Raw genomic sequence first — 27,921 nt, forward strand, 5'->3', positions numbered from 1 at the left:
CTTCCCTGCCCCCCCCCCCCCATGTTTATTTTTGAGAGAGACAGAGCACAAGTAGGGGAGAAGCAGAAAGAGATGGAGACACAGGATCCAGGCTCTGAGCTATCAGCAAAGAGCCCAAAGCAGGACTCAAACTCATGAGTTGTGAGATCATGGCTTCAGCCAAAGTCAGACGCCCAACTGACAGCCACCCAAGCGCCCTTGGAGCGCTCTTAATCTCGCTCCAGATTAAGATTGCAACTCTTAATCTCGAGGTTAAAAATTCAAGCCCCAGCTTGGGTGTAGCAATTATTTGAAAATAAAATGGGACGCCTGGGTGGCTCAGTAGGTTAAGCATCCAACTCTGTTTTGGCTCAGGTCATGATCTCATGGTTCATGAGATTGAGCCCCAAATCCGGCCCCTGGCTGACAGTGCAGTGTGTTTAGGATTGTTTTCTTCTCTCTCTGCCCCCTCCCCGCGCTCTCTCTCACATTCTCTCTCAAAATAAGTAAACTTAAAAAAAAAAAAGGGATGGCTATAGTCTAATGTATCCCATATTACAGTCCCTTCCCAAAGACAACAGTCCATATTCCTAGTGAGAAGATACAAAAGTTTTGATTAATTAGACTATGTAAACTTTAGGTTTTCAGTGGAAATAGCTGATCACTACTTGTAATGAGTATTATCTGTACATATTTAAAAGCACATGGAAGGGGTGCCTGGCTGGCTCCAACAGACCACATGACTTGATCTCAAGGTCACGAGTGTGAGCCACATGTTGGGTGTAGAGATTAATTAAAAAAAAAATAAAATTTAAAGCACATATAGGGGTGCCTGGGTGGCTCAGTCTGTTATGTATTCAACTCTTGAAACTGCTCAGGTTGTAATCTTGAGGTCGTGGGATTGAGTCCATGGGCTCTGTGCAAAGATATTCTCCTGCCCGCCCTCAAAAAATTAAATGCCCATATAAAATGTTAATTTGGATATGCTGCTTTTTCTCAATTTTTCAGGATAATTTAAACTCTTTAACATTTGTTTCTGGACCATATACTAGTTTTCCTTAAACACATCTTAACCAAATTATTTGTGAGGACAGTAACTTTCTAGTTTAGGTATGAAAAAGTTTATCCCAAGTGTCCATTCTTATAATTGGGATTTGATTTACTTGTCATGTAGGTGTATATGATTTCTACTATTGCTTTTTTTAATCACAGAGAACTCCAAACATGAATAACCCCTTTTCTGCCCATTTACAACAACTTCAGCAACATCTACTCAGAGCCAATTTTCTCTTCCTCACTCCTCCCTGACTTTGCTCTTTAAATTTACTCTGAGCAGGTAATACTTCTCTGGATTATTGCAAAAGCCAGCTGATCTTTTGGCTTAGCCTATTGCCACAGTCAGCTTGCTAAATGTCTAATTAGGTAGGCCCATTCTTACCGGAGAGTTTAATGGCTCCTTGTTGCCTATAAAATCAAACTTGAACTCAAGCCCAGGGGCTAAGATATAACCCAAGCCTTTACCCTATGTTCCTCTTATGCTCCAGTAACAGCCAGTGTTCCATTTCTAGGATGCACCCTGTCCTCTGAGCCTTGCTTCAAAGTTCAGTTGAGAGCTAGTTACCTAAGAATCTTGGGTAAGACAACTCACTAATAAAGTTTGGAGGTAAGAGCGCCTGGGTGGCTTAGTCAGTTGAGTGTCCGGCTCTTGGTTTTGGCTCTGGCCATGATCTCATGATTTCCTGAGATGGAGCCCAGCGTCAGGCTCCATGCTGACAGTGCAGAGCCTGCTTGGGATTCTCTGTCTCCCTCTCTGTACACCTCCCCCACTCACACTGACTCTGTCTCAAAATAAATAAACTAAAAAAAAAATTGAGGGGTAACTGTGCAAGCCATGATCCCTTAGTTCCAATAAAAAATTGAGTTCGGGAGCACCTGTCTGGCTCAGTTGATAGAGTATATGACTCATTCTTGGGGCTTGTGAGTTTGAACTTAATGGTTAACTGTCCAGTGTCACTCATTTCCCCCAAGGTAAGTAACCGTTGCCACTGGCATCATGACTGTTTCCCTAGCAAAGAGATATAGAATTGTTTTTCATATTTTAAAACTACATAAATACCTCCATTTTGTGCACATTCTTCTGCATCTCACTTTGGCTTTTACTACTGTGCTTCTCACACCAAACGACATAGGAGCACTTGGCTCCAGGAAGGGCAAAGCTGGAGTCAGGGATGACTCATGGGCCACACCTCTCCAGCCAAGGAAACTGCAGTAAGTCCCTTCTCCCTCCCTGGTGCCTTTCCTCATAGTTAACAAAGGGCACTTGAAGTAGATACTCCACTGTGGCTACTCTCATCCCAACACTCTGTGACTTGGGTATTTGGATGCCTCAATACCGACTTCAGATCTACTTGGAAGAAGGGCATCCATGGAAGAAGAGCTGTTTCTTTTGCGTGCTCATTCAACAAACATTTCAGTTGTGCTAGGTACTGAGGATAAGGAGGTATATAACAGGCAGACTTTGCTCAAGGAACTCACCAACTAGTGGGGAAATAGTCACTTCAAGACCAAGAGCCCATGCGAGTGACACTTCCATGGAACAGAGGCTAGGAAAAAGGTCTAGAGCAAATAGGGCTTAAGAGGGATGGAAGGAAGCACTCCTCAGAAGAGGTCATGTTTAAGCTTGATCTTAAGTAGGAATCTCAGAGACCAGGCATTCCAGGAAGAAGGAACAGAAGGGTGAAACAGCACGTATTACATGAATGTAGATGAGGTAGGGGACAAGCTTGGGAGGGTGGGGATGGTGGAGGGGGGAGGACACCAAAAATCTTGGATGTGAAGCTGATGAGTCTGTAAGTTTCAGGATCTCTGAGAGCAGGACTTTTCAGACTTAGCAAAAGAAAGACCTGGGAACTCATTAAAATGCAGATTCTGGTTCCATAGGCCTGGAATGGGGCTTGAGATTCTGTATTTTCTTTTTTAAGAATTTATGTTTTGGGGCACCCAGGTGGCTCTGTCGGTAGAGTGTCCAACTCTTGATATTGGCTCAGGTCAAGATCTCATGGTTCGTGGGTTCAGGCCCCATGTCAGACTCTGTGCTGAGAATGTGGAGCCTGCTTGGGATTCTCTCTCTCCCTCTCTCTGTCGATGCCCCTCCCCTGCTCTCTCTCAAAAAATAAATAAGTTTTAAAAACATACTAAAAAATTATTTTTTAAGTAATCTCTCCACCCAGCATGGGGCTTGAAGTCACAACCTGGAGATCAAGAGTTGCATGCTCTTCCGACTGAGCCAGCCAGGCACCAAGAGACTGCATTTCTATCAAGTTCCTGATGCCACAGATCCTGGACCACACTTTGAGAAGGCAGCCTGTGTGAGGCAGTAGTGGCTGAGGCTGGCTGGTTGGTGAGGAATGACAGGGGCAGAAGCCGTGGGCATGGAAGACAAGGGTGCTGGGCACTAGGACCTGGTGGTGGCTGGATGATAGTAAGGGAGAAGGAGAGACCATGATGGTGTCTTGTCTCCTACCTGAGGAACAGGGTAGGCCACTGGCACTTAGAGCAAGAAATACAGGAGGAAAGGAAATATCTGCATTGGGGAACTTCATAAAGCTGCTGGCCTATATTCTTCATAAATGTCAGTGTCATATAGGACAGAGGGGCTGAGGAACTATTCCAGATTAAAGGAGACTCAAGAGACCTGACAACTAAATGAAGTATGGGATCCTGGACCAAAACAAAAAGAAAGTGCTGTAAAGGACATTTTTGGGACGATTGACAAAACTTCAATATGGACTGTTGATTAGGTTAAAATATTGCCTCAGTGTTGTTTCCTGAATTTGATAATTATATAAAGATATCCTTATTCTCAGGGAATAACACTGCAGTTAAGAAATATGATGTAGGGGAGTCCCTGGCAGGCTTGACTGGTGGAGCTGACTCTTGATCTCAGGGTTATGAGTTCAAACCCACATTTGGGTGTGGAGCCTACTTAAAAAAAAAAAAAAAAAAAAAAAAAGTAAAGGACTGATATAATTTACTTCCATATGGAATAATAATAAAAAGATGCAAACGTGTGTGTGTGTGTGTGTGTGTGTGTGTGTGTAAGAGAGATACAGAGAAGAGAAAGCAAATGGCATAAATGTGAAAAATCAATGACTTTTTTCTTCTTTTTGAGTAAACTCTATGCCCAAGGTGGGGCTTGAACTCACCACCAGGAGATCAAGAGTTGCATGCTCTAACAACTGAGCCAGCCAGATGCCCCCCAAATTAATGACTCTTGATAAAGGATATAAGGGAGTACTTTGTACCATTTTTGCAACTTTTCTGTAAGTATAAAATTGTTTGAAAACAAAGATTTCAAGAGGCGAGGACTGTGGTGTTCAGCTCCTGTGTGAACAGGGCAGGTGTGGGCAGATGCTTGGGTGGTCAGGGAATGAACATGAGGGAAATGCGCTGGAGAAATATCCAGGCCGGTGACAGCAACATGTCTCAAACACCCTAATGGCACTGGACACTGACTTGAACAGGTGTAGGAGGGGTGGGTGGGTGCAGGTGGGGGTGAGCCTAGGGAAGCAGCCAGAGGTGGAAGGGCAGGAAGTCAGCACCCCCGGGGCAGGGACAGGGACAGGGACAGGGATGGGAACACGGATGGGGAAGGGGAGTGGAGCCATGGGCCAGGCCATAGGAGGGCCTGGGAGATAAGAGAAAGTTCTGCAGGCTGGAGCCAGCACGTGGCCAATGACCTTGGTGAACAAAGGCTGCCCACACTAGGGTGGGGGTGGAGGAGCGACAAGGAGGGAGGAAGAAACGTCAGGGGCGAACAGGGTGATCTCCGACAGTTCTCAGCCTCGATGTGACTGTGACCGGAGGGAGGATTGGGAGTGGGGATGACCTTGATGATTCTCAGATGTTAAGACCTTGGTTGGTCGTTCGGACTGCCAAATGGTGATGCCTGGAAGTCGTGTAAAAGTTCAGTCTAGGGCTCGCTGCTCGCACACTCCCACGTCAGGGGATCTCGCTCTTTCCAGGAGGTGGCCCCTTGCAGTGATGGCCAGAGCGGGTCAGCTCTTTTTCTGGCAAAGGCAGATGACGCCTCCACCCACAGGCGTCCTTTGTTCTCGCATTTCCCCCAGCTGGGCTTGCAGCTGCGACCGCTGCCACAGGCGGGTACGCCACCAGATGGCGGTAGTGCCCCAGTTTAGCCTCCCGTGGCGGCTTCCAGCTTCTCTTCCCCAGAACCAGTAACTGGGAGGAGCTGGGGTCTCCGCAGGAGCTCCCCACCCCACCCTGGCTTCCAGCTGCGTTTAAGGGCATTTCGCCTGCCCTGAGTGCAGGCAAAACTGTGGCTGTTCCTTGTTCAGGCTGCAGTTGCCAATGCCTAGTTCAAGCACAAGAGCACTGAAAGTGGAAACAAAAAGGAGGGGTGGGGCTGGATTATCAGTGTATATTTTTATTCTTTTAATAATTATTTCTTTAAGTAGTCTCCAGGCCCAACGTGAGGATTTAAATCACAACCCTGAGATTAAGAGTCATGGGCTGTACGGACTGAGCCAGCCAGGTGCCCCATCAGTGTATATTTTTAATAAATACAGCAAAGTGGTCATTATGGAAGAAATGTCAGATCTTTGTTGGGTTTCTTTCTTTCTTTTTTAAGATTAAAAAAATTTTTTAATGTTTATTTATTTATTTTGAGAGAGAGAGAGAGAGAGAGAGTGCGCATGAGCAGGAGAGGAGCAGAGAGACAGGGAGAGAAAGAATTCCAAGCAAGCTCCACACTGCCAGCCAGCACAGAGCCTGAAGTGGGTCTCGAACTCAACAGACCATGAAATCATGACCTGAGCCAAAATCAAGAGCTGGACGCTTAACCAACTGAGCCACCCAGGCACCCCAAGACTTTATTATTTTTAAGTAATTTCTATACCCAACATGGGGTTTGAGCTCACTACCCTGAGATCAAGAATCCCTCGTTCCACTGACTGAGCCAGCCAGGCGTCCTTTGTTTGCTTTCTTTATATTTCATTCATGGTTTATTTTGGATGACAGAGTGTGGGAATCATCTCGATCTTTTCAATGCCTAAACTCCCCCTTGGACGGTGCCAAGCAATTGCTAGGCCCTAATCAAGAAATAAGAAGGCCTACAGTCCAATTTTGGTTTTATTCCCAACTTGCTGTGTGACTCTGAGCAAAACACTTACCTTCTCTGGATTTTACAGGTCTTTTCTATACAGGATGAGCTTGGGCAATACCCCCAACCCTCCAACCCAGGCCTCCTGTGCCATTCCTGCACACATGTCCTCACCTTTGCTGACACTTCTAGGGAACGCCCTTCTTTGTACACAGAACTCATTATTCTTGTAAAAATGAATAATTATTGAAATCTAAAACTCAACTGATGGGTTAAGCTACAGATTAGACCCAACTGAAGAGAATCCACTGGAGAAATATGTTAAGAAATTATTTAGAACACAGCAGTGGGGCGCCTGGGTGGCTCAGTCGGTTAAGCGTCCGACTTCAGCTCAGGTCACGATCTCGCGGTCCGTGGGTTCAAGCCCCGCGTCGGGCTCTGGGCTGATGGCTCGGAGCCTGGAGCCTGCTTCCGATTCTGTGTCTCCCTCTCTCTCTGCCCCTCCCCCATTCATGCTCTGTCTCTCTCTGTCTCAAAAATAAATAAAGGTTAAAAAAAATTTTTTTTTTTTTTTTTAGAACACAGCAGTAAAGCATAGACTTATAATACATGTCAAAAGAGCCAAAAGAAGTGGAAAGAGAGAAACAGAGCATAATGAGAAGGTCTAACTGCATCAAATTTGAGTCCCAGGAGGAAACAGTAAGAGAATGGAGGGAAGACAAATTTTAAAGAAAGAATGCCTGCTGAAAAACTTGAACCACAAAATTGAGAAACTCATAACTCCTAAGCAGAGTAAATGAGAAATCTGCACCTGGGCCCATAACGTGGGCAGAGTAGCAAGGGCACGGGATCTTAAGCACTTGCTGAAGAGAAGGCCAGAGCACTTACACAGGGACAGCGTGGTGGCCGCTCACCAGCAGCAAGTCGGAGACTGAAGCCTTCAGAACACTACGCACAAAGTGCCGAATGTCTGTCTGAACTAGAAGGATGCAGCCGGCAAAGCCACCTTATAAGAATGAGAGTAAAATAAAGAGAATCACAGATAAATGAGAAGAACGAGTTCTGCACCAAGAGAACTGAACTAGACGAACTTCTAAAGGCTACACTTTGGGGTGCCTGGGTGGCCCAGTCTGTTAAGCGTCCAACTTTGGCTCAGGTCATGATATCACGGCTTGTGGGTTCCAGCCCCGCGTCGGGCTCTGTGCTGACTGCTGAGCCTGGAGCCTGCTTCCGATTCTGTGTCTCCCTCTCTGCCCCTCCCCTGCTTGTGCTCTCTCTCAAAAATGAAAAAACATTAAAAAAATTAAAAAATAAATGGTATGCTTCCAAAGCACGGGGAAGAATCCAGAAAGAAGGTCAGTAATGCAAGAGGGGACAGGGAACAGGCACAGTGGTAAACCTAATACAGATGCAAGCTCAAACAGACCCTCACTTCACTTTGGTGGGAACAGGGTAGTGGGCAACCCTTGCTCACATGTCCCCTCTAGGCCGTGTGCTCCTGGAGACCCGAATAACAGACAAAGTAACTCTGAGGGTGCCCCACAGCATCCTGATACTGCCATTCGAAATGCTTTCAAGCATTTTCCAAACCTATTTGCCCATGGAGAGTCTCATGGGACTTAGGTTCCTGAGAGCTGACTTGAGGGATGCTGGTTTTTCTTCTATGGGTCCATTCTCACTTGAGTCTCACAGAGTGGGATTTACTCCCATTTTCTGGCTGGGAACATTCTAGTTCAGAGAAGTGGGTGAGTTTCTTTTGGTTACTTGGCTAACAAACAGCAGATTCCAAGTCCAAGGACTTTCCTGACTTTCTCTTCATTCAAGCCTCATCCTAAGATGCACACTGCCGAACCCACTTGCAGAGGGTACACTGACCGGTACAGAGTTGGAAGCAAAGGTTTCCAGAGCCACCACCCCCGGAGGTGGGGGGTGAGCTTTGGAGTGAGTGATTGGGACAAAGCTTCGTATTGGATTTTGCAGGCTTCATCCAGGTAACTCCTGCTGCCACCCAAACGGGGAAGTGAGGGCTCAGCCTCCGAGGCCCTCTCACCTCTGCCGCTGGTCCCACACACCTCACTGTCAAGGCTTGGTCTCTGGCCACAGGAAGGTGAATGGGACATACAGGTTAGGTGACAGACTTCCACGAACACCAGGGTGAGAAAGCAGCTGGGGAGCCTGCACCCCGAGTGTGCAGGGGACCGTGAGGAAAGAGGCCCACAGAAGAGGACCTGGAAAAAAGTACCCTAAGGCCTGACTCGTTGTCCCCTTCCTGCAAGGTGCTGCCCCCACCCCCCTCCAAGGAGCACAAGGCTCCTGGGATGAGTGGGAGATTGTTTTCAGGGTCCTTTGTAGCATTCTTCACCTATTTTTGTCTTCTTTTTCTGTTAGAGGTCCTTTCACATGGGACACTTCCTTCCTCCTACACAAAGCAACACAGGGTGCTGGGAAGGGCAGGGCTGGTGTTGGCCGCCGGCTCGCTGAGGACGGGACGAGCCACCCCTCTTGGGCCTTCAGTTCTGTGTTGGGGCTTTGGCTTCTTTTTAAAAAAATTTTTTTTAAATATTTGTTTAGTTTTGAGAGAGAGAGAAACAAAGTATGAGCGGGGGAGGGGCAGAGAGAGAGGGAGACACAGAATCCCAAGCAGGCTCCAGGCTCTGAGCTGTCAGCACAGAGCCGGATGTGGGGCTCCAACTCATGGACTGTGAGATCATGACCTGAGCTGAAGTCAGACACCCAACTGACTGAGCCACCCAGGAGTCCCTGGGCTTCAGCTTCTTGAGCTCAGAAGCCATCTCTGGGCAATAGCAATGTTGCTGAATTCCCATGAGTCTTAATTCCCTAATTTATGCTGGGAAGCTTGCTTTCCCCCTCTTCCCTGGGCTCACGATGGGTCCCGAATGGTTCAGAACAAGGGGAGAAGGTTGGGGCACTTGAATCAAGTTTGAAGAACGAGATAAATTGTCCCCTGTACCTGGGTGGAGGACGACACCCCTCTGGGCTCAGCTTCAAGGATACCATGTCTCTCCCTGGATCCAGCTGGACACGCACAGGCTCTTGTTTTCTTCAGAGTTCCAGTTCTAGATGAGTTAACATCGTGATTCATTCAGCTGCCGTCCAGTCTCAGCAATCCTGAGCCCAGGAGACACCCTGTCTCTCCCCTGCTCCCTGCCCCACGCCTACCTTGAGGGTGAGGGCAGCCAGGCTGGCGGAGAGCTGCGGCTCCTCACCTGCCTGGCATTCGTCAGCACCCAAACAACAGGGGAAGAATGATGGGCCTTGGCAGCTGCCGAGCTATCCAGCAGGGCAGGGAAGGTGGCCAGGTGGGGCTGAAACAGGGCGCGGCGACAGGCCTGGGAGCTCCAAGGCCTGCCCAGACACCTGGCTGGCCCAAGAGGCCTGGGTGTGTTGACAAGTGTGGGCTGACCCAAAGCCAGGCTACTGAGCACCCGGTGAGCACAGTCCTTGGTGGGCAACTGAACAAATAAGGCAACGGGGGATGGAAGCCTCTGATTGGTTATTTGCAAGATGCAGATAACAGCAGGGTGGTTTGGGAATGAAATGACTTGATACATATAAGGAACTTAGAAGAGTTCTAGTAAGTGCTCAAAAACGCCAGCTATGAGTCTTATGGGCCCAACACATAGGGCACAGCAGGTTCAGTGTCGGCTCATCTCTTATCCTCCACATAACTAAAAAACAACAGATGAGATCAAGATAGTCACAAAAATCACTGCACACTGAGTCCTCACGAAACCCTATGAGGTAAATGTCATAATTGAGCCCACTTAGTCGATGGGTAAGCAGTCATGGAGGGGCTGTGACTCACCACGAATCACCAGCTGAAGCTGACACATAGCAAGGAGGTATGGAGTGGCCGCCCAGTGGAGGACCTGGTCCAGCCCGGCTCAGGCAGGGCTGGTGTCTTTCCTTCCTCCGCCCTCTCCTGACACCCACCACCTAAGAAAAGCCTGCTGAGGCAGGTATGAGAATCTGCTTTCACAGATGGGGAAACATGGCACCGAGAGGTGAGAAGCTGACATTCTTTCCCCAGGTGGCCTCCACCAGACTCTGTTCTCACTCCTGAGCCCATCCATGCCCCGCCCCCCCCCCCCCCCCCCCCCCCCCCCCCCCCCCCCCCCGTCGGCCTCTCTCGCTCCAGGAAGCCTTCCCTCCCTGACTCACCTGACTGGGAAGGAACACTCTCACCCTGGGCGCCATTACAGAAGTGCATGGAGCCCCTTCCTTTCTGTGTGACTTTGGTGAACCAGAGAGACTGGGAGTTACTTCCGGAGGGTGTTGGCCAAAGCTAGGAGACTACCAAAAGAATTACTTACAGAAAACTTCATCCAACAGCTATTACTAAGCATCTGCCAAGCATCAGACACATGGGCCCCACCACGGAGAAGCCTCCGTCTGGGGGTTCCTTAACAGGTGGCTTGTTTCGGGTGTTGAGTGTTATGATTTTGGGTGGTGCTATGGTGGCCCAAAGAGGGGACCCAGGTTTTAGATCTTAAGATCAAAAGAGAGAAATTTTTTTTTCTTTTTAACGTTTATTTTATCTTTTTAAAAACTTTTTTTAATGTTTATTTATTATTGAGAGACAGAGAGACACAGAGCATGAGCAGGGGAGGGGTAGAGAGAGGAGAAGGTGCAGAATCTGAAGTAGGCTCCAGGCTCTGAGCTGTCAGCACAGAGCCCGACGTGGGGTTCGAACTCACAAACTGTGAGATCATGACCTGAGCCGAAGTTGGTCGCCTAACCAACTGAGCCATCCAGGTGCCCCACGTTTATTTATTTTTGAGAGAGAGAGAGAGAGAGAGAGAGAGAGAGAGAGAGAGAGAGAAAGCGCGTGGGGGAGGGGCAGAGAGAGAAGAGACAGAGGATCTGAAGCAGGCTCTGCACTGACAGCAGAGAGTCTGATGCAGGGTTCAAACCGACGAAACTCAAGATCACGGCCTGAGCCAAAGTCAGATGCTTAACTGACTCAGCCACCCACACCCAGACACCCTGAGAGAATTCTTTAATAAACTCCAACTTGCTTCCTTCCATGTGAGAGGGTCTTCACCCTCAAGGGGGTGCTATGTCTCTGCCAAGGTCCCTTCAGTCCTGCTCTCTGCTCACGCAGGGCTACTAGTGTAGAAGAACCACGGTTGTGTCGTGTCTCTATCTGTAAAATGTGCACGCAGTGTGATGGAGAGAAAATGCTTATGAAGCCCCTGGGCACAGAGTTGGCACTCCAAACACAGCTTTATTTCTCAGCACAAATGTTAATTTCCTTTTCAAATGCAAACTGCTCAACCTCCCAAGCAGTTTGGTCTCTGTCTGAAGGTCACAGCCAGGTCTGGTTTTGCCCTGCTGGCCTTTCCAGCCTGTTTCCTGCCTCCCATGCAGCCAACTTGTCGGGCGTTCCTCTCAGCAATTTGTCTGCTCAAAGCTTTTTGTCCCTGAATATGCTGTTCCCTTGTGTGAAATGCCTTCCCTCCCCTGCTTTGCACAGCACACTCCTGCCGATCCTTTTCACTTGGTTCAGTTCTCCTCCTCCACAGCTTTCTCAGACCCCCCTGGGCAGCATCAATCACCTCTCCCTCTGCTCTCTCGCGATGGCTTGTCCATGCGATGATTTTGCTTATCCTAACTGCCATTTCTCTGATTCTTTTCCTATTTCTCTGGTTCCCCCTAGTCTTAATAGCTCACCTGAGAGAAACTGAGGTGGATAGAAGACTTGTGTACTTTTTAGGGTATCAGAGCGTGGGGGTCAGGATGACCTTCTTGAACCCACAGCTCAGGCAGGGCCCTGTTTGTTGGAATGCTCAAGGTCAGACTTGATGACTCCTCCCAAAACTGGTGCCCCTGGAAGGGCCATATCCTGCCTCTAAGTATCGAGGCTCCCACTGCACTGGGGGTGACCAAGTCCCAGTGAATCCTGCCCATGCACTTGGACAAGGCAAGGCTGGAGGCTTGTGTCTCTATGCCTGGTGCAGAGTGAGGCCTCCTTGGCCAGAAATCCACCTGAATGCCTTTGGCCATCCGAAGTCTTGGATCCTGGCTCTGAGTCTTGGCTAGAAGGATTCTTAGCTCTTTAATTAGGGCTAAACATATATACAGGTCTCTCCACCCACCCAGATTCAGGGCAGGACACGGAACATCTGGCATCCTCTTTGGCTTCCAGAATCATTGAATACTCTCCTGCTCTGAATCCCACTCCTTCAGATAGAAGCTAGACCTTCACTTCCTCAGCCTCTTTATAGCCGGAGCACCGCAATGACCTGGGCTCTGCTCCATTATTGGCAACTAAGAATCCAGATGGACACAGGCATCGTCCAGATGCAATACCTTGTTCTGGGAAGGCTCCTAGAGTATGGAGATGAGTCAGAACAGACAATTCTAATAGGGCATCCAGGAAAAGACTACAATGAGGGGAGGCGTCCAGGGCTATGAGAGCATCAGTTTTGGAGACTTGCAGGGAGAGGTCCCGTCTTACTCACTTATTAATTGCCCTGTCCTTCTGGCAGTGAGGTGTCCTGTAAAATAAAGTGGATTTACTATCTGAAGACTTGAGTTTAAGTCTGTTGTGGCACACTTTAGTTGGTATCTTGGGCAAACTGCCACATCCTCAGAGCCTCTGTTTTCTTATCCTCACCTTGAAGGATGTGGGAAGGTTAAACAAGGCAATGTGTGCAAAAGAGCTTTGAAAGTGGTCCAGCACTGCATAAATTGTCACTTTTTCTTTTTTTATAGTGCATTTCATAGGTTCTGGCACACTGTTGGCACCTGAAAGTTTTTACTGAATGGACAAGTGAACAAACAAATAGATGATCAGATGGATAGCAGGCACGCAGGAAATGCTTAAAAATAAAACATAGGGCACCTGGGTGGCTCAGTCGGTTGAGTGTCCAACTTTGGATTTCAGCTCAGGCCATGATCTCATGGTTTGTGTGATTGAGCCCCACATCAGGCTCTGTGCTGACAACATAGAGCCTGCTTGGAATCTCTCCCCTCCCCCCTCCGCCACTCTCCCCTGCTCTCTCTCTCTCTCAAAATAAATAAACTTTAAAAATAAAAATAAAAGTAAAACGTGAACAAGAAAAGTGTCACTTTTGGCACATGTATTATCAGTTAATGAGCCATGAACTTCACATACACTCCTTCACTTTTCACGGTAACCTTGGGAGATGATTATTACCAATTGATCGATGAGGAAACTGAGGCCCAGAGATGTTAAGTAACTTGCCTAAGGTCACACAGCGAGTAGGTGGCAGAGCTGGGATTCATACTCTAAGAACGTCCACTTGCTATAATCTTTTCCACACTACAGCAAATGCCCAGGCATTTCCCAACAGTTTGGCCTAAGTCCCCCAACCTTTCATTACTACATAAAAATGTAACTTTAGACCATCGCTTTGATGCACCTCTTTAACTCCTGGTGTGAGGCCACTGTTTGACTTGGCAGATCTGGAGAGCTAGTCAAAGATAGCAGTTCCTGAGAAGCTGTTTCCCTGAAAGGGTCCTTGTTTCCACCTTCACTGGTGCCAGGAGCAAAGTCTTTCCAGTTCTCTGAATCCCTCTGACCAGGGAGGGGTCCTTAGCACCAATGATTTTCACAGCAGGTACCCCCCCCATGTCTTCCTATTATCCCTAGAGACTGGCAGAATGCAAAGCATCACCCCCACTGTAGGTAAAGGGCCTGAAGTCACAAGCCTACACAGGAGCACAAACCCAGATCTTTGGGCTCTGAGTTTAGGACCCTCTCTACCAAATGATTTGGCCTAAGATTTTTTTTTTAATGTTTGTTTATTTATTTTTGTGGGGGGAGGGGCAGAGAGAGAGGGAGGGAGAGAGAATCACAAGCAGGCTCCACACTGTCAGCACAGAGACCTGCACAGGGCTTGACTGCACGAATCATGAGATTAAGACCTGAGCTGAAATCAAGACTCAGATGCTTCACCGACTGAGCCACCCAGGTGCCTATTGCCCTAAGATTTGAATCCAGAAACTGGCTGGACAGAGGAGAGGTTTACTGGAACTGGAGAGGGGAACTGGCTCGGGACAAAGGGCCCTCAACAGCCTTTGCTCTATCGATTCCTCTAGGGCCCTTGCAAGGGACAGTGTATGTGTGCAGGTTAACAGCTTTGGCGCCATGTGGTAGATGGAAGAGCTTGGAAGTGGAGCAGGAAGAATACTTTCCTGCACAGCAGCCGGGATGTCTCTGAGATATAAGGAACGGAGCCTGGGTGCTTTAGACGCGAAGACTTCCAAGCCAGGGGAGCTGACTGGCAGCAAAGAATCAGGGGGCTTTGGGGTAGAAAACCAGCGTCTGGGTCCTCAGTTTGTTCTAACTGCTGTGCACACCGAGGATGCTACTTTGGGACCAGACAGTGCGTCATCCACAGGGACACTGCAGGCCCAGTGATGCACAGGAGGGATGAGAAGCCCCAGGACTTTCAAGAGATCTGGGTCAATCCTGTTTTCATTCTCTTCCCAGCTGGCTGCTTTGAGCAATTTAATTTAACTGAAAGGCAAAAGCCTTTATTCCCCAACCCTCAATCCAGGCATAACTTTTGGGGTAACGAGGGGGAGGGCGATGACAGTGGGTAAGGTGAGGCCACAGGGTGGAGGGGCCTGGGGAGGGCTCTGAGTTTGGTCTCAACTGGTTAGCTTCTGGTAGGAGAGGCTGGGTTCTCCTGTTAGCCCTTTGGAATCAATCCCTTGCCTCATACCTCTAGTGGCATTGGCTACAGACACCCGGAGGAGTGGGGAAGAGTCTTGGTGAATTAGGGTTTATCTTTAAAAACAGCATTTGAAAACACATGTCCACACAAGGGCTTGCACATGAATGTTCATAGCAGCATTGTTCACAATACCAAAAACAACTTTAGCTCTCATCACGGATGAGTGGATAAACCACCGTGATACACCCATAGGATGGAACACTACTCGTCAGTGAAGAGGGATGATTTCCTGACACGTGCTACAACACGGATGAACCTCAAAACCGTTATGCTGACTGAAAGAAGCCAAACACAAAAGACCACATACTGCATGAGTCCATATGAATGACCTTTCTAGAAGAGGCAAAACTTAGATACAGAAAGCAGACCAGTGGTTGCCTGGAGCTTGGAGTGGGTTTGGGGCCTGACCACAGATGGGCCCCAGGGAACTTTCTGGGGTGGTGAGAATGTTCTAAAACTGTATTATGGAGATGGTTGCACAATTCTGTAAACTCATCAAGCATTTAAAATGGGTGAATTAAAAAAAAAAATGGGTGAATTTTGTGGCAGGTCAAGTATGTGTCAACAAATACCTGAAGTCTTTTGCTTCTGAAAAGTCTGTCCAGAGCTTCCCTATGTGCCAGGCTGGGAGTAGAGGGCACAACCCCACCCCCTCCTCCTCACAAAGGAAATGAGGGCTGTGGAAACTTTGTCTCACACAGTGGTTCTCAAAGTGTGGCCTCTGGGCCGCCCGCAGCAGCAGCCCCTAAAGGCTTGTTAGAAATGCACATCTCAGGACCTGGCTCAGAACTGCTGAATCAGAGGCTCTGGTGATGAAGTCCAGCGACTGGGGCTTGAACAACCCTCCAGGGGAGTGAGGATCATGGTCTGATGGAAGGGGAATGGACAGCAGGAAGGTCATCTATGTTGAGCACTCACCGCGGGCAGCCAGCCGACCGACAAGCCCTGAGTCACACCATCCTCACAGCAACTGTGTGATGTCAGTGTTATTATCAACCATGTTGATGAAACCAAGCTTCAGACAGGCTGAGAGACTTGTCCGTTAATAAGGGGGCGGGGCTGGGATCTAACACTCAACTTTCTGACTTGAAACACGCCTGCTCCATCACCCCATAGACCTTGTGAATGTGAGCAAGATTCACAGTGTCTGAAAGCCCAGAGACGGGACAGGAGACTTACAATAAATATAGCCCCCTCAGGTTCTATCTTGGAACAAAGCGTGGGTACAAAGAAATAAACAAGAAGCGTAGCACTCAACATGCCCGGTATTTTTTCCTCAAGGCTGAGGCAGCCGGCTTTGTTTAAGGTTATATTGTTTACTCCCAGGGGACAAGAGGGTGGGGGAGTTTAGAATTAGCTGCTTGGACAGAAGCCCAGGAGGTCCTAGCTCAGTTCCTTGGGAGCCTGGAATGTAAAGGGCTGGGGATGCAGAGGGAGGGGAACCTAGGGATCTTGCTCAGAAAGTAGGAGAGCCGCGGGGGACCCGGGAGGGTGGGTCTGTGGTTTCCAGATGCACGGATGACATAACGTCTGCCTGCCCTGCATACGCCAGTCCTGCTCAGAGTGGCCTTCCAAGTGCATCAGGGACAGAGGCCCTTCCCCAGCTTTAGCCTGCTTCTTAGGGGTTAGGCTGTGTCCTGGAGCTGCTCAGGAAACTGAGACTGACCCATCTGGCCTCCCTGCTTAAACCCAGCACTGCCAGAAGCTAGGCTCGATGCCATATGTGTCGGGGAGGGGGTGGTGTCACTTTGTCACTTCTTTTGGTCATTCAGCACTGGCTGCTGCTGTCTGGTTGCCTTGCCTGGCTTTCCCACACAAGATTCACACTCACTGCTTTGCCCACCACGGTCACCATTGACCGTCAGCCTTGATCAAACAGAGAAGATCTTCTAGCCCAACTGAGGGAAGGGACTTACCCTAAATGAAGGCAGAGCCAATACCGGAGTGCAGAACTCCTGGCTGTGGAGCTATTTCATACTAATAATCCCTATCACTCATGTAATTTCATAATACACCAAGTACTTTCATGTGGTATCTTCCTTGACTCTCTCACTAACCCTGTGAGATGGAGGGTTTATGACTGCTTGATTTATACATGAGCAGCTTGGGGTTTACAGAGTTTAACTGACTTGCTCCAGATCACCAACTGGTAAGTGACAAAGCCAGTGCTCATGCCAGATGCTTGGGCCCCAAGTTATTTGCTTAGCTCTTCATTCTTGATGATATGAGCAAGACTCCCTAGTGCCTAGGGCTCGGGGAGGAGCCAGAGGAATCATGTTAACCACAGGCCCATCAGGATCTATCTTGGAACGAAGTGTGGGTATTTGTCTTGCCTGTCAGCCGAACAGGATTCTCTAAATTAAGCAGCTGTGTGTGTGTGTGTGTGTGTGTGTGTGTGTGTGTGTGTGTGTGGTGGCGGGGAGGGGGGTAGTGCTGGCTAATTCAGTTGGTAGAGCATGCAACTCTTGATCTTGGGGTCGTGAGTTCAAGCCCCATGTTGGGCATAGAGCTTCCTTAAAAAAGTAAAATAAAATAAAATAAAATAAAATAAAATAAAATAAAATAAATAAAATAAAATAAAACAAAAAGTGCAGGTAGGTCCCCAGCTTGAGCAAGTGACCTGGGCAAGAGCTGCTTCTGATGGTTGAAAATAGGGCTAGTGACTGACCTGCCTCATAGGTCCATGGGCAGCCTGGAAACAGCTTTCTGCTCCTGCCCACTGTGTTCTTGCCATCAGTCTTTTCTGCATTTTGCATGTTGTGGATGACAAAACACACAAGCTGTCATGGTCAACCTACTCTTCCCTCCAATTGAGCTCAAATATGATGATGATGATGATGAGGATGATGATGATGATGATGATATGGCCCTTGATTCCATTTGCTAAGGGCGTACAAGGTTCTGCTACCTTTTATACATCTAGAGGCCTCACAGTTCCTAATGAAGGAGCCACGACTAGAGCCCAAATACAGGGTGACTTTGGAGTGCAAAACATTATACTTCTCTCCCATGCTTTTAAGGAAGGATGTGGAGCACACCCGTGGGTCTCAGGTCTGGGACAGGAGGGTACAGAACCTGGTTGCTGCTTAATGCCTTGTGGGATCTCAGCCATGTTCTGTGGGGCAGGGTCTTCCTTCCATACATAGGTTGTTAACTGTTCTCACCTGGATGCTCTGGAGAGCCAAACCAGGCTGCCATGTCCCTTTCTGCAGGCTAGATCCTGGACACGAGTGCCAATTGTCTGGGATTCCCCACTGACATCAGTGCCGATCTCTGGCTGCGTTCTGGGGTGATGCGTGCCAGGAGAAATGCCTGGAGGTGGCTTTCACCCAACCAGCTTGAGCAGGGAGGGGAGTGGCTAGTCATGATGAAAGAGTCAGATGTGTGTTTTGAGCTTGGTGTCAGACTTCCTCAGTTCATCTCCTCTGACTTAACTGCCCCTTATTTTAAATTAAATTAATTTCAATTAATTAGTTTGTTTATTTGAGTAAATTTGATGTGTAGCATTGTGTAAGTTGAAGGTGTGCAATGTGTTAGTTTGATACATTTATACATTGATACATTGATACATTTATATGCCATAATATAGGCCCATTGTACAGCAAGGCAAAAGGACCCACAGGGACCACCCAGCTGAATGCACACAGGCTCATTAAGGGACCTACCTCGAAATAGCCATAGACCCTAACTGACCAATTACAACCAGGCACAGTTCCTAAGATTACCAAAAAAACCGGAACCTTCCTCAGGTCCTCATGCTTCCTCACTCTGCCCTATAACTGTGGCCCCTCATCACTGCCTCCTTGCAGACAGTCTCTCCTTTGCTGTCCTGGCCATTGCTCCATTATGGTGTATTCAGTATACTTCTATCTCTTCTGTTCTGCCTTGGGTGAATTCTTTCACTGTCTGCACCACCGGTCTGGAGCACCCCACGTTTGGTAGCCCCCCACCATCCAATTCGGGACACCCTATATCCATGTCATGATATTTATCATATTACATAATTAAAGTACAATGTCATTGTCTATATCCATTGTACTGTGCTTACCTGCCCCTTGCAATGGACTTTCCAGGCCAAGAAAGGGTGCTGACCTAAAGCTATATCCCTTCTCTGTCTAGAGAACACACAATCCACCCATTCCTGCCCAACGGACAGATGGAGTCTGGGTCCAAGGCTTCAAAAAGGCAAAAGCTATGTCATAGCCATGTGGAAGACCCATGTGAGCCCTTTCATTTGTAGAGAGAAACTGAGGCACTGACAGAAGAAGGATTCAGAATGTGAATGTTGAAGCATTAAGAAAAGCTCCAGTTATGCTCAAGGCAAGGATGCTCATAAAATGTGTATTTTTATAAAAAGTGTTAAATACATTCTGATGTAATTGAGTGGGGGTTAGGGGTTGGGGGTGGGGATTAGGCATTAAAGAATAAAAAAAAAGAAAGTGTGAAATGGGGTATTACTCAGCCTTAAGAAGAAATGCAAGTCTGCAAGAAGACATGCTACAACATGGTTGAACCTTGAAGACATTAAGCTAAGTGAAATAAGCCAGTCACAAAAGGACAGAATGGACAAATTCACAGAGACAGAAAGAACACTGGTTACCAAGAGCTTGGGGACAGGGAGGAATGGGGAGCTAATGTTCAATGGATAGAGAGTTTGGGATGATGAAAAGTTCTAGAGATGGCTAGTGGTGTTGGTTTCACAAAAATGGGAATGTACTTAATGTCATTGAACTGTACACTTAACAAAAAAGATTAAAATGATAAATTTTATGTTATGTATATTTCACCACAACTTAAAGTGTTAAGAGAGCTTAATGCTTGAATCCAAACTCTACTACCAAGGATCCTTGGGAAAATAAACTGTTACTTCATCAGGTAAGTTTGTTAAGTAAAATGCTGCTCAGTACTTGTGTGAAATCCTACCTCTCATGAGACTTGGCACTGTAATATTGTGATTTATAATAAATATATGTTGGGTCTTCATCCCCGTTCCTGGCACAGAGCTCTTAAAACCGTTGGAATTTCCTAGGAGATAAGAATGTAAAGGTGTCTTAGTATTCAAAATCTATAAAGAAGTTATCAAACTCAACACCCAAAAAACAAATAATCCAGTGAAGAAATGGGCAGAAGACATGAATACATACTTTTCCAAGGAAGACATCCAGATGGCTAACAGACACATGAAAAGATTCTCAACATCACTCATCATCAGGGAAATACAAATCAAAACCACAATGAGATACCACCTCACACCTGTCAGAATGGCTAAAATTGACAACTCAGGCAATGACAGATGTTGACAAGGACGAGGAGAAAGGAGAACCTTCTTCCACTATTGGTGGGAATGCAAACTAGTGTAGCTACTCTGGAAAACAGCATGGAGGTTCCTCACGAAACTAAAACTAGAACTACCCTACGACCCAGAAATTGCACTACTAGGTATTTGCCCAAAGGATGCAGGAGTACTGTTTTGAAGGGGCACATGGACCCCAATGTTTATAGCAGCATTATCAACAATAGCCAAAGTATGGAAAGAGCTCAAATGTCCACCAACATATGAATGGATAAAGAAGATATGGTATATATGTATATACATACAATGGAGTATTACTTGGTGATCATCAGCAATGAAATCTTGCCATTTGCAACAACATGGATGGAACTAGAGTATATTATGCTTAGTAAAATTAGCCAGAGAAAGACAAATATCATATGACTTCACTCATATGTAGAATTTAAGAAGCAAAACAGATGAACATAAGGGAAGGGAAGCAAAAATAATATAAAAACAGGGAGGGGGACAAAACAGAAGAGACTCTTAAATACAGAGAACAAAATGAGGGTTGCTGGACAGGTTGTGGGTGGGGAGATGGGCTAAACGGGCAAGGGGCATTAAGGAAGACACTTGTTGGGATGAGCACTGGGTGTTATACATAGGGGATGAAACACTGGAATCTACTCCTGAAATCATTATTGCACTATATGCTAACTAACTTGGATGTAAATTAAAAAAATAAAAAGAATGGAAAGGTCTCTTGATATTGATAACAAACTACAGTCAACCATACCCGAGTTTATGTTAACAAAGTGCTTTTGGGGAGCACCTAAGAATGGGGGCTAGTTGCCAGGAAAATCAACCATGTGATTAAGTTGGAACTTTCAGGCCCACCTCCTGACATCTGGAAGGAGGAGAGGGGCTGGAGGTTGAATCAATGGCCAGCTGCCAATGATTTAATCCACAGTGCCTCTCCTCTGTCATGAAGCCTCCATAAAAACCCAAGAAAAGGATGCGGTTTGAAGAGCTTTTAGGCTGGTGAACACGTGGAGGTGGTGGGAAAGTGGTACCCTCAGAGAGAGCCTAGAAGCTCTGAGCCCCTTCCCTTATACCCTGGCTGATACATCCCCTCTGGGTGTTTGTAAGTTATATCCTTTTATGATAAACCAGTCATCTAGGAAGTAAAATGTTTCTTAGAGTTCTGTGAACTGCATTAGCAAAGTAATTACATCTAAGGAAGAGGTAGTTGGAACCTCCAATCTGTAGCTAGTCAGTTAGAAGAGCACGGATCACAATTTGGATGTGCAAATGGTGTCCAAAGAAGGTAAGTTGAATTGTAGGACACCCATCTGGTGTTGGGGAATTGCTTGATGGTATGGGGAGAAAATACATACTGCAACTCGTGTCAGAGTCAGAACACTAAAACAGGATGAGGTCTATTGACAGATATGATTTGACTAATTTACTCAGCATGTATGTACTGTGGGTGTATCCTATGAGGAACACAGAGCTTGATGAAGGCTGTTTGGGGATGAGGACCCAGAGGGGGTCCCACTGGACCAGCCAAGAGGGTCCTTGGCTTTGCACAAGGTGGATATCAAAGAGCCGAGAGGAAGTTAGAGGAGAGTTTATTGAAGACATAGAGAATCTAGAAACAGAGCATCTGGGAGACTTGGAAAGAAAAGTGAGTCTTGGTTTTGCTTGGGGCCTGAGGGTTTGTTTTTTTTTTTTTAAGTTTATTTTAGTTTTTTAGTAATCTGTACACCTAAGATAGGGCTCAAACTCAGAACCCCGAGATCAAGAATCTCAAGCTCAGGGCTCCTGGCTGGCTCAGCTGTGACTCTTGATCTCAGGGTTATAAATTTGAGCCCCATCTTGGGTGCAAAGATTATTTAAAAATAAAATATTAAAAAAGAAAAGAAAAGAGTCACATGCTTTTTCAGACTGAGCCAGCCAGGTGCCCTGGGCCTGGGGTTTTTATTGAGGATGGTGGTCTTCTCAGTAATCCAGGAACAAAGACAAGTGTTTAGGTGTCCTCCATAAATCACTCATGCTCTGGACCAGGGGTCTTGATGAGTCAGTGGTTTTGGAAAATGGTTAGTGACAGGACCATTTCCAGGCACTCCTAAGATGTTATCTATTGTGCTGGAAGACTCCAATGAAATCACTAAATCCTTGACCTTTACAAAGAGGACAAACATTATCTATTCTATAAGGTATGTGGAAGGTGGAGGTGTAAGTCCTAGTAAGAATGGAAGCAGGAAAAGGAGGGAATAAAGCAATTTTTCATGGGGTCCCTTTAGTTTCTCTGTTTCAGGCTGGGGGTTACTAACATTTTATTGGTTTTGTTTAATTAAGGTATAGTTTACATACAGTAAAATACAGGTCAATTAATTTTACCTACATATACATACAGTTAACCACTACCAAGATCAAAAAAAATTCTTACCACTAACCCAGATCAAGAAAGTTCACCACCCTAGAAAATTCCCTGAAGCATCTCCACCCTAGGCAATGATCTCCCCCAGAGGTGATTATTGTTCCAACTTCTATCACCATAGGTTAGTTCTGCCTGTTCTGAATGCTGTATAAATGGAATCACTTATTATTGTATTTATCAACTCCTCTGTGTCCACTTCTCTCATTCAATGTAATATTTTTGTGATTTACCTATGTTAGTGCACGTCCCAGTAGTGTTTGTTTGTTTGTTTGTTTAGAGAGAGTGTGTGTGTGTGAGTGGGGGAGGGGGGCAGAATGAGAGAGAGAGAGAGAGAGAGAGAGAGAAAGAGAGAATCCTAAGCGGGCTCTATGCTCAGCATGGAACCCAATGCAGGGCTCAATCCCACAACCCTGGGATCACAATCTAAGCTGAAATCAAGAGTTAAGACACTCAACCGACCGAGCCACCCAGGTGTTCTGTAAGTTATTTTTTAAATTGTTGTGCAGTGTTCTGTTTATAACTATATCTCAGTTTGTCTATCTATTCCTTTGTGGATTTTAGGTAAGTTCTAGTTTGGGTTTGTTCTGCATGAAGATGCTCTGAACATTTTTTGTAAGTTTTTTTTTTAGTAATCTCTATACCCAACGTGGGGCTCAAACTCACGACCCAGAGATTAAGAGTCTTGTGCTCTTCCGACTGAACCAGCCAGGCGCCCCTCTGAACATTTTTGTACAAGTCTGTTTGGGGCACATGCATCTATTTCTCTGAAGTGTGTGCTTGGGAGAAGAATGGCTGGATCATAGAGGAGTTGTATGGTGGATATTATTAGAATCTAATAGAGTTTAGTTCATAGACACTTCCTGCTTTTTCTCCCAGTTGGTATGCACCTCCCTGCCAGCTCCTAGCATTGCATTTGTTTTTCTCTGCTGGCATTCAGTTTGTCTTTGTTATATTATGGACAAGCCATTCACATGTTCATTTGCATAATGTACATTTCTTGAATGCTAACTATGCACGTGGCACTTGGTACACTGGCTGTGTGAATACAGTCATGAATAAGACATCCATCCCAAGGAGTCTACAGCAGCTAATAGGGGAGGTTATAAAAATAAATAATCATAATACAAAGAAGATGTTAAGTGGCCAAACTAAGGTTGAGATAAAGCATTATAAGAGTTCAGAGATGAGAAACATAATGTCCAGTGGGCACTTAGAATAGCTTCACAGAGGAGACAACATTTGGGTTCAGTGCTGATGGAGAAAAGTCAACTAAAACATGTTCAGGAGGTGCCAGTGTGGCTCTGTCTATTGAGCATCCAACTCTTGGTTTTGTCTCCCGTCATGATCCCAGGGTCATGAGATGGAGCCCCACATCGGGGTCCACTCTGAGCGTGGTGCCTGCTTAAGATTCTCTCTCTCTCTCTCTCTCTCTCTCTCTCTCTCTCTCTCTCTCTCTCCCCCCCCCCCCACCGTCTCTCTTTCTCGGGGCGCCTGGGTGGCTTAGTTAAGCATCTGACTCTTGATTTCGGCTCAGGTAATAATTGATGGAGTTTCCGGGTGTTGGTGGGGTTCAGAACTGAAGGCCAAGAAAGAATTCTTGAAGACGTCTTTGGTGCAAAAAGATGATTTTATTAAAGCACAGGGACAGGGCCCGTGGGCAGGAAGAGCAGCACTGGGATTGTACAGTGATTGTTTATATACTGTGGAGTTGGGGGAGGTAAAGTCAAGAGAAGGTTTCTTAAAGGGATTTTCCTGTGCTAAAGAGGGTTTACAGATTACTGGAGGCCTAGGTATTGTTAAGCTAAGGTTGTTTTTACCTCTAGCAAAGCATTATTTTTTTTTTTTTTTTTTAATTTTTTTTTCAACGTTTTTATTTATTTTTTTTGGGACAGAGAGAGACAGAGCATGAACGGGGGAGGGGCAGAGAGAGAGGGAGACACAGAATCAGAAACAGGCTCCAGGCTCTGAGCCATCAGCCCAGAGCCCGACGCGGGGCTCGAACTCACGGACCGCGAGATCGTGACCTGGCTGAAGTCGGACGCTTAACCGACTGCGCCACCCAGGCGCCCCTAGCAAAGCATTATTAAGATAGTAGGGAGTTTCTGGAGATTAGGCTATTGATGAGATACTTGTAAACTGAGGGAGACTATCAGTTTAACCATTTGTTTTCTGTCCTTTCCTTTGTTCTTGGGCAGCCAGGAGTGTCTGAGGAATACCATACATGTCCCATCTTGTGTGTGTGTTGGGCGGGGTATGCTAGTTTGTGCCTGGCCCTCTGCTTGCCTTATGGTCCTTCACCAATGATCTCACCGTTCATGAGTTTGAGCCCCACATTGGGCTCTGCGCTGACAGCATGGAGCCTGCTTGGGATTTCTCTCTCTCTGTCTCTTCCCCTCCCTGGCTTGCTCTCTCTCTCTCTCGCGCTCTCGCTCTTGCTCTCTCAAAAAAAATACCTCTCTCTGCCCCTCTCCCCTGCTCTCTCTCTTTCCAAAATTAAAAAACAAAAACAAAAACATAAAACATGTTCAGAATGTAGTATAAGGGGTGGGCAGGGTTGAGTTTTCTGGATGGAGGGCACAATGCAGGCCAAAGCAGGATCTGTCAACGTTTGGAGTGTGTGACCCCTTAAGCTCATGACGACAGAGCCCACGCTGGTCTAGCAGGCTCACTGCTGTATCCCTAGTATCTGGCCAGGGCTGGCACACAGAAGGTACTCAATCAAAATGTATTTCTTTGAACAGTGAGTGGTTCAACTTGGCTGCAGCAGAGGGAGCTTGGAAAGAGTCAGTGGGGAGAAGGATAATGTCTTAGTTATCCACTGCTGTGCAACAAATTACCTCCAAACTCAGTGGCTTAATTCAACAAGAAATATTTATTATCTCTCACAGTTTCTGTGGATCAGGAATTCGAGAATGGTTTGGCCAGTCAGTTCTGGCCTGGGGTCTCAAGCCCTGCAAGCTTGTGTTGCCGGGGCCACAGTCATCTGTGGGCCTGACTGAGGCTGGGGGACCCCCGTGGGCCATGGCTCACTTGCACGCGTGGCAGGTTGGTGCTGGCTTTGAGAGCAGACCTCACTTCCTCCCTGCAGCGGCTTCTCCACAGCGCTGCTCAAGTGTCCTAAGGGTATGGTCACCAATGTCTCCCAGAGTGAGCCCTTCCAGAGGAAGGAGCCAGGAGGAAGCTGTAACCTTTTTATTGCTTGGCCTCCCAGTCAGAGCATCACTTCTGCCACATTCTATGCATTAGAAGCAAGTCACTAAGTCTGGCCCACATTCAAGGGGAGGGGAATTCGGCTCTACCTTTGAAAGGAAAACATCTCAAAGGAATTTTTGGATATATTGTACATCACCATGGTGATGGTGGGAAGATTTGTCTGCTCAGAACTCATGGGCTCTTAGGGCCGAGTGGGACCCTGAGGGACCCAGCCTCCTTGGGGGATCCAGCAGTCCTGCCCTGCTGTTATCTACCCAGTGGACTCTGAGCCCTGACAGCAGGTGAGGTAGTAAAATAAAAAAAAAATGAACAAGAAACAAGCACTGCGCACTGTGGAGAACTCAGAAGTGGCTCAGACCAGGGCAGGGAGCACTTAACTCTCTGGGAAGAAGATAACTGGAGGACACAAAAGCTCCTTCCCCAGGAGAGTCAGGGAAGGCCTCCCAGGGGTGGCCTCTGAGCTGTGTTCTTCCAAAGCTTCTACCCAGCTCACAAGTGTGGTGCTGGGTACACCCACGGAAGGTTAAACATGCACAGCCCACCTGCTTAGAGAGTGTCGGAGGCCTGGAGGGGCCTCCACCGACCATGGCAACAGACACTGTCCCTGCCCCACATATGCCGAGACCTTCTGAGGCCACTCATCGTTGGCATCCAGCCTTTCAGATGGGTACAGATTTTCCCAAGAGAGAACCGTGAGCCCTTCTGGGCATAAGTACCCTAGAGGTTGTGTGTGTGCATCCTTTACCCATCTTCCCCCTTCAAAGGTCCTTCACCGTGGGGTGCCTGGGTGGCTCAGTTGGTTCAGCGCCAGACTCTTGATTTTGGCTGAGGTCGTGATCTCACGGTTTGTGAGTTCCAGCCTCGAATCGATTGGTTGGGATTCTCTCTCTTTCTGCCCCTCCCCCCACCCATGTTCTCTCTTTCTCTCTCTCTCTAAAATAAATAAGCTTAAAAAAAAAAAAAAAGGTCCTTCACTGTGTTGGAGTCCTCTCTCCCTCTCTGTTCCCGCTTCTCTGATGGTGCTTGCCCTGCATGCGCCTCGCCATTTCTTAGCTTCTTGACTCTGCATCTGAGAGAATCTGGAAGGCTCTCCCGCCTATCTCTTTCTCCCCTCAGCAATTGACCCTCAAGGTAAGTTTCTGGATTTGCTCAGTGAAGGGGTGAGTCTGGGCAACTCCTGTTGTCTCTCAAGAAGCAACAAAGTCACCTCTGGGCCTTTTCCATTTGTTGCTCCAGACTGATGAGCAACACTCCCCCCCCCCCCCCCGCCCCCGCATCTCCCTGTGTGTACTGGCCAGCCAGGACCCCTGGGCAGGCTCCTCAGGGCTGCTAGAGTCTATTTGTGGGGATAATAGTCAGTGCTGGGTGCACAGAACACAGTGAAACTGTTCCTTTTGATACATTGGTTGTAATTTCTTGGAAGTGGCTGTGTGACCTTGGGCAAGTTATTTAGCCTCTCTGAGCCTTAGATTCCTTATCTGTCAAGGAGGGAACATTGTGAGAATTAAAGTTGATGAGTATAAAATTTCGGGCTATCTCTGAACTCTGTGAAGGCTGAGAAACTGGGGCATTTCTGTCCTGTCATTCTTGCAGGGCTGGTGTGAGGACTGGAAACAGGGGCTGTGGCTGCCGGACAAAGGAAGGCTGTGACTATTCAGGTAGGTCACTACATGTCCTCTGTGAGCTTTAGGAAATGGAGGGAAGGTGTGGAGGAGAGAAGCTGGGCACCTGTGGTACCCGAGGCTCAGAGACTCCTGATTTGCCAGACTCCTGACTCTTTCAAGCCCAGCCTGGATCAGCCAGGAGCTGGAGCTGGACACTGCAGTGACAGTGACACTCCTGACTGGGAGGAAAGAGACAAGACTATGGGGCTGTGATCAGAAAGACACCTGCAAGTCAAGGGGAAAAGGCACATTTGAAAGCTCTAGAATCCTAGCCACTAGATCACCAGGGGGCTGGAAAATGAATGTTTGAGAGCCTGGAAAGGCTGAGGTCGTGATCTCATGTTCACGTGAGGCTGGTTGCAAGAAGACCAGAATAATGGGGCGACTGGGTGGCTCAGTCTGTTAAGTATCTGACTCTTGGTTTCGTCTCAGGTCATGATCTCTTCGTTTCGTGGATTCAAGCCCCGCATCAGTCAGTTGGGAGCTGACTCCACACTGTC

At 47.2% G+C, this 27,921-nt stretch overlaps 1 long non-coding RNA gene across 1 annotated transcript in view; it reads right to left on the reverse strand.

Annotated features, from left to right (window-relative positions):
• The window catches only part of LOC147583616 (uncharacterized), a 58,436-nt gene that overhangs the window by 18,360 nt on the left and 12,155 nt on the right, over positions 1-27,921 (reverse strand). The gene's annotated exons all lie outside the window — the stretch shown is intronic.

This window comes from Puma concolor, chromosome A2, assembly GCF_028749965.1.
Source record: "Puma concolor isolate L17-30 chromosome A2, mPumCon1.1.hap2, whole genome shotgun sequence".
NCBI classification, from domain to species: Eukaryota; Metazoa; Chordata; class Mammalia; order Carnivora; family Felidae; genus Puma; species Puma concolor.